Source organism: Amborella trichopoda, chromosome 9 (genome assembly GCF_054954075.1).
Source record: "Amborella trichopoda isolate Santa Cruz 75 chromosome 9, AtrichopodaSantaCruz75HAP2 v2.0, whole genome shotgun sequence".
NCBI classification, from domain to species: domain Eukaryota; kingdom Viridiplantae; phylum Streptophyta; class Magnoliopsida; order Amborellales; family Amborellaceae; genus Amborella; species Amborella trichopoda.
Window position 1 is genome coordinate 7769233 of NC_142344.1, and position 7377 is coordinate 7776609.

Here is a 7377-nt window from a genome sequence, read left to right on the forward strand (position 1 = left end):
AAGGTATTTTTGTCATCTCCATAAGGGGTAAAATTGAAATTTTAACTAAAAGACAAGAGCACTCTACAAATAAAGTTTCATGACACTAACTTCCAAAATGCTATTGTACTTTTGTGAAAATTTCAAACTTGTCATTGCTTAATGTTAAGTTACCTATTTAAATAATTTTTTAATAAAAAATTAATGATTATTTTGATAAATACACCCATCACAACCCCTTCTAACTTGAACCTTTGTATTTTTAGTGGTTTGTTAACTCTAGACAAACCCATATATATATATATATATATATATATATATATATATATATATATATATATATATATATATATATATATATATATATATATATATATGATCTTAGGACCCCCCCCCCCCCCCCCCCCACCCATGTGTGTAGGACCCCAAAGGTTCATCATTAAAGTTGGCACGGATCTCTAGAAAATTTATGACATAAGTGTAGGACTTGACCTTTTTACAGATCCGTGCCAAATTTAATGGTCATCATTTAGGGTCCTATACACAAGGATGAGGCAGGGTCCTATGGGACCATTTCTCATATATATATATATATATATATATATATATATAGGAAAAGTCTTTCCAATACCTATAGGTGAAAATGAGTGATTTCACCTACCTTCATCATCATCTTTCATCGTGCGGTCACGATTGTCAAGTAGTGTTTTATTTTTCATTTTATTTCTATAATTTTCTTTCTACAAATTGGACTGACCTGAAATTTGGAGGGTATATACATCTTACTGAGATGCATCTAATAAAAATATTAAAAAAATTATCCACAAAAAATAAATTGACCAAAATATCCTTGAAATGTTTTGGGGTTATTTTGGTTAGTTTTTCCATGTAAAATATTTGTTTTATAACTTTTAAAGATTCTCCTATTTTTTATGAATACAAAATCCAAATTTCATGTCAATCTGATTTGTATAAAAAAAATGAAAAATAAAACACTATCAAACAATCGTGACGGTGCGATAAACTTAGGACGGTGATGGGGTAGGCGAAACCACTGTTTATTTTCTCCTATAGGCATTGCGTAGTGTTTTTCATATATATATATATATATATATATATATATATATATATATATATATATATATATATATATATATATATATATATATATATATATATATATATATATATATATATATATATATATATATATAGGAAAAGATGGGATTAGCCCACTAGCTCATATGAACATATAAGCCCAACATCCTAGATTACTTTTGGACCAATCTGACGATTATGGATGTCAGATAGTGTTTAAATTTTAGTTTTTTTTCTACAAATCCAAATCACTTGAAAATTTAGGCGTACATTTTTCAAAAATATGTGAATATTTGAAAGATATCAAAAAAATATTTTACATGAAATAAATTGATCAAAATACCCCTAAAAAGATTCAGGGGGTATTTTTATCATTTTGTTTTTCAGGAATAATTTTTTTTATATTTTTATTACGTATATCTTGATGAGAAGAACATACATCTAAATTTTTAAGTGATTTAGATTTATAAAAAAAAAAATATTAAGTACTACCGGACATCCATGATCGTCAGATTGGCCCAAATTCAATCTGAACCGTTGGGCTCATATGTTCATATGAGCTAGTGGGCTAATCTCATCTTTTCCTTATATATATATATATATATATTTGTGTCGATTTTGTAATTTATTTAATTTGAAAATGTTGTATTATTGTAACATATTATTTGTATACAAACATATGACATATCACATGTTGAGAATAAACTTGTTCAAAATTTCAAAATTCAAACCATACAAAATTTAAAAGTTTAATAGGATATGTATTAGTAATAACCTCTAACTCTCCATATTATATGGTAAGTCAAAAAGTTTATGAAGCTTCTTCAAACCACAAAAAATACTTTTGATTCTCAAAAATAGGTATATCTAAGACATTAAGGGTTTATGAAATTATGCTTTTAATTTTATGGGTTGAAAATAATCGTCATAACCTATTTAAACCTTTTTGGGGTCAAAATTACCCCTTTTTCCCTTTTTCTTTTAGGTATCTAAAAAATAGCCCACGTCCAAGGGCACCCACCTAGCCCACTTAGACACCAACCTAGGTACATCCGCTCGTGTTGGGCCGCCTGTCTGGATGTGTGGTGTTTTAGTCCCTATCTGGGCGCCCGTTCAGGAATATCCGCTGGTGTTGGGCCTCCTGGATCTGGACGTGCGGTATTTTGGTCCAGGGTACCTAAGCGCTGGCTGGACCGACATTTTCATTTAATAGATTCTAATTGATTTTTGGAGTTTCATAAAATGTTAAGAATATTAGACTAGATGTCTTCCTGCATTTGAGCAAAACCAGACCATTTGCCTTTCCATGGGTCTTCATATTCAAACGGCTGGCAGGGCCATTCAAGCTGTTTAGTTTAACTATCTATCCAAATTCCAAAGTAAAGAAGAATAGAGAATCTGTAATAAATATTTTCTTATACGATATGCATGGGATGCATGGATTTTTGGAAGCTTTTCTTTTTCCATTTGTGATAAAAACATAGTTGGGGGAGCTTGGTATGGATGTGGCGATCAGGTCTCGGAATCTTGCTTTGATGACCTAGAGCCGAAGCAGAGTGGAGCTCTCTCCTCCCATTGAGGGAGCTTAATCGCTATCTTATAAGGTTACTCTCTTAGGCCGTGAAATTCTTTTCATTAGTCCGATGCAATTTTTTAGAGTGGTTTGAGTTGGATTCCTTCATGTCTTTCTTTGTTTTCTCTTCTCCTTCCTGATACTCTCTTCGCTTTTTCCCTCTATCCCGGCTCTTTTCTAAACATAAAATTTTGCCTTATTATGCTGATGTCCTACTCAACACCGTCATTGTTTGGGGCCGTTTCAGAGTAACATGTGCAGCACCCCAACCCTGGCCTTTGAGTCTCTTGCAGATGGGATATGTGTGTTTGTATTGTTTTTGGAGAGGATTGGGGTAGTAGGGACTTGAGGTGGTTGTCTCTGATAGCTCTTGGAGTGGTCTAGTTTGGCTTAGAATGCTTGTGTTGATTGAGCTGTTGAGGTTTAGATATAGTGATATAGGCGGTTAAGTGAGTTCATCCCTGAAAATAGAGAGTTCTCCTCTATTTATTCGTCTATTTTTTCTAATGTAATTTCGGAGCTTTGCTCCTCCATCTAATGAAACTTACTCTTAACCATTAAAAATAAATCTTATAAAGTTTCTCGATCCTTGACAAAAAGAGATATAGATTGCTTTGGAAGGGGATCACAATGCCCAATGAAATGGAGCACAATCGTGGTTCGAAGGGATCATGATTGTTATGAAAGTTTCAAAAGTTTTTGAATTTTGAACCGTGTCTTTGATTTTGTGCCCTGGTTTCTTTGTCAAATTTCTAGCCAACAACCACCACAAGAACATGATTCCATATTTCGATTCTTATCATGACACTTCAATTTGAATTTTTTCTGTAAAATTTTATGGAATTTTTCAATTCTACGGCTCTCTCTTCTGCTTTATCTGCTATGGGCTTGTCTGGTATGAACTCTCACATAGCCCCTAGTGTGAATCATCTATGGTTTATTGACTCGAGTGCCTCTAATCTTATGACTGAAGTACACACAAGTCTAACATCTTCTAAAACATACCAAGGTAATAGTGAGATTATCACCGCTAATGGGGAGAAACTTAATATTCCTGATATTGATAATCTATCATTATTTATCTCCCCTTGTACACTTTTTCATTTACGTAATGTTCTCTTGGTTCTTAAATTAAATGATAATTTAATCTCCGCGAGCTAACTTGTCGATGATAGTTACAATGTTCAACTTTCTCATGATGATTGTGTAATACAGGACCTATGTTTTGGAAAAGTGAAAGGGAAAGGGTGTAGAATAGGTCGTTTGTTTGCCTTGGAGTTTGAGAAACCAAATTGTGATACTTCTTTCTTTCTCTATTGGATTCTAATTTTTCTATTTCTAATAAACAATAGAATATGCGGCATTAGAGACTTTGTCATCCAAATCCAAATAAATTAGATATTTTGTTTCGTTCTGATTCATTGCCCAATAAAACACTTGCTTTAAATTCTAATAAATCTTATATTAGTTGTTCTTTCAATAAAAGCATTAGTTTGCCTTTTCTAACTCGAGTAGATAAAGCAAGTGCACATTTCCATCTTATTCATTGTGATGTATGGGGTCCTGCTTCAATTTTATCTAAAATAGAAGTATTTTGTTTTGTTCATTGATGATTGTACACGCTATACCTAGATATACTTTATGCATCATAAATCTGAAGTATTCTCCCATTTTAAAACTTTTTTATTCATGATTACAACTCAATTTGATACAAAAGTCAAAATCTTACTCTAGGGGGGAATACGTATCACATGATTTTCAAGAAGTTTTGAAAACTCAAGGTATTCAATCACAGAAAATTTGTCCCTATACTCTACAACATAATGGCATAGCTGAAAAGAAAAATCGTCATATCCTAGAAGTTGTTAGGACCCTTATGCATGACTCACGTACTCCTCATAGTTTATTGGTTGAAGCTGCATCAACAATTGTTTATCTCATAAATCACCTCTCATTCTCGATTGTACATAAAGAATCTCCATATTATTTATTATTTCATGTTCATCCTCATCAATCTCTCTTGCATATTTTTTGATGTGTTTGTTTTGTTCATCTTCCTCAACATGAACGAACAAAATTTTTTGCTCAAGCAATCACTTGTGTGTTTGTGGGCTACTGTCCCGACCACAAAGCGATTTATATGTTATGATCCAACAGCTCGTCGTGTATGTGTTTCTTGTACTGTTGTCTTTCTGGAAAGCCTCTTTTATTACTCTTTAATTGCTAAATCAATAGAGTCATCTGCTCATTTCTTTTTAGATTTCTCAAATTTCAACACTATAGATAAATCATCACAATTTTTGGTGCATCAATAGTAATGCCAACAAAACCAATCCACGCCTACTCTATATCACCAACCAGAGCAAGGACAAACCTCTTAATCTTGTTTTTGTTGATAACTCTACCCAGTTACGACATTCTCCACGTGTAACTCACCCTAATCGACATGGATTTTCCCTTGATGATTTTAACTATTCGCTACAACCTAGAGCTTTGTTTACTTCTCTTGATACTATTGATATTCCTTCTAAACACCTAAATATTTGTTTACTTCTCAGATCATTGTTTGCCCATTTAGATTCAGTTGATATTCCTTCCACCTACCAGAAATCCTTGACTATGTCATGTTGGAAAGAGGCCATAGATGCATAAATAAATGCCTTGTTGGAAAATGACACTCGGTGGAAGTAAATGGGTGTATCGTGCCCTCCTCACACGTCTATTATTGGAAGCAAATGGGTCTTTTCTATGAAGCTTCAATCTGATGGAAGGATTGAGCAATATAAAACAAGATTAGTTGCTCAAGGTTACAAACAGGCGTATGGCATAGACTATAATGAAACATTTGCTCTTGTTGCTAAAATGATCATTGTACATAGCATAATTGCCCTCTCAGATATTCGTCAATGGACTATATCTCAGATGGATGTGAAAAATATATTTCTTTATGGACATTTGAAAGAGACAGTATATATGCGACATCATCCTAGGTATTGTATTGCTATGACAAGTCTATGATATGTCACTTTAAAAAATCATTGTATGGTTTAAAACAAGCTCCAAGAGCTTGGTTTGAACGGTTTCAACAGGTCGTTCTGAATGCTAGGTTGAAACGAAGTACTCATGATTATTCGCTATTTACTCACCGTTCTTCTTCAGGGATAACAATCATTCTCCTATATGTTGATGATATTATCATCACAAGAGATAACCTTGATAAAATACGACACTTGAAAGAACTTCTCAGACACTCATTCAAAATGAAAGATTTGGGTTTGTTGACTTCCTTTCTTGGCCTAGATATTTATTATTCCCCTAATGGATATATGGTTAACCAAAAGAAGTACAAATAAAGACTTGATCAAACTGGTCAACTTATATGATGATAAACTAGTGAATACACCAATGGAAATGAATGTAAAATATAGAAAGAATGATGGAGACAAACTTCCAAATCCAGACAATTGGTTGGCAGTCTATTTTATCTCACTAAGACTCGTCATAATGTGTCACATGCAGTACAGGTCATCAGCCAATCTGTTGTAGATCCCCGTCGCTTCGACCTCTCGGTTGTCCATTGTATCATCCGTTATTTGTAAGGTCTATGCCATAGAGGGCTATTCTTCTCCTCTAACTCTTCTCTCCAGTTACGAGCCTATGTTGATGCGGATTGGGCAGGCTGCCTAGATACTCGATGCTTAACCACTGGGTGGTGTATATTTCTTGAAAACTTTCTCATATCATGGAAATGTAAGAAACAACAAATTGTATTTAAATCTTCTGCAGAAGCCGAATACCGAACAATGTCCTCAACTTGCGATGACATTACTTCACTGAGAGGTATTTTATATGACCTCAATATTCTTCATCGAACTCCTACACCATTGTATACTGATAATATGAGCATCATACGCATTGCATCAAATCCAGCGTTCCATGGCCGTACAAAGCATATAGAAGTTGATTGTCATTTCATTCGTGAAAAATTTTCGCCACAGAAGTTACACTCCTACATATTACTTCACAGCATCAACTTGCATATATTTTTATCAAGGCAATGACTTGTGCTCATCATGACTATCTCATGGATAAATTGATGTTGGTCAACCGACCTCAATTTGAGGGGCAGTGTGGAGATAGTTGCAGATCTTGTATTTATTATATGAGTAATGATCCTATGAGACCCTCCCACACTCATGTGTGTAGGGCTCCAAATGATCACCATTAAATTTGGCACATATCTCTAAAAAAATTATCACATGGTATGGGACTTGACTTTTCTAGAGATCTGTACCAAATTTAATGATGATCCTTTGGGGTCCTACACGCATGGGTGTGGGAAGATCTCACAAGGTCATTTCCGTTATTATATATATCATGTATAAAAAGTTACTTACTGTAATTTATCTTGATATACAAATTACTTTTGGTTGTATTATATATACATGTTGATAATAGTCAATAGATAATTGTTTAGGTTCAGGCTGACTAAGCAAGAATGGGCCATCGGGCCTATTGCCAGACTTAAAAAAAGGACGTAAAATCCATTAATACATCTTGTCCTGTACGAAAAATACATAGAACTAATTGACAAGTAATTCATATGAAGAGTTAGGCTGTTTGTTCAGCTTTTTCTCCTAAAATATATTTTCCCATTTTACCTCTTCAACACTCAACGGAGAGTCCAAAACGCCCTTTGCTCATATGAAACCTTAGAAATCATTTCT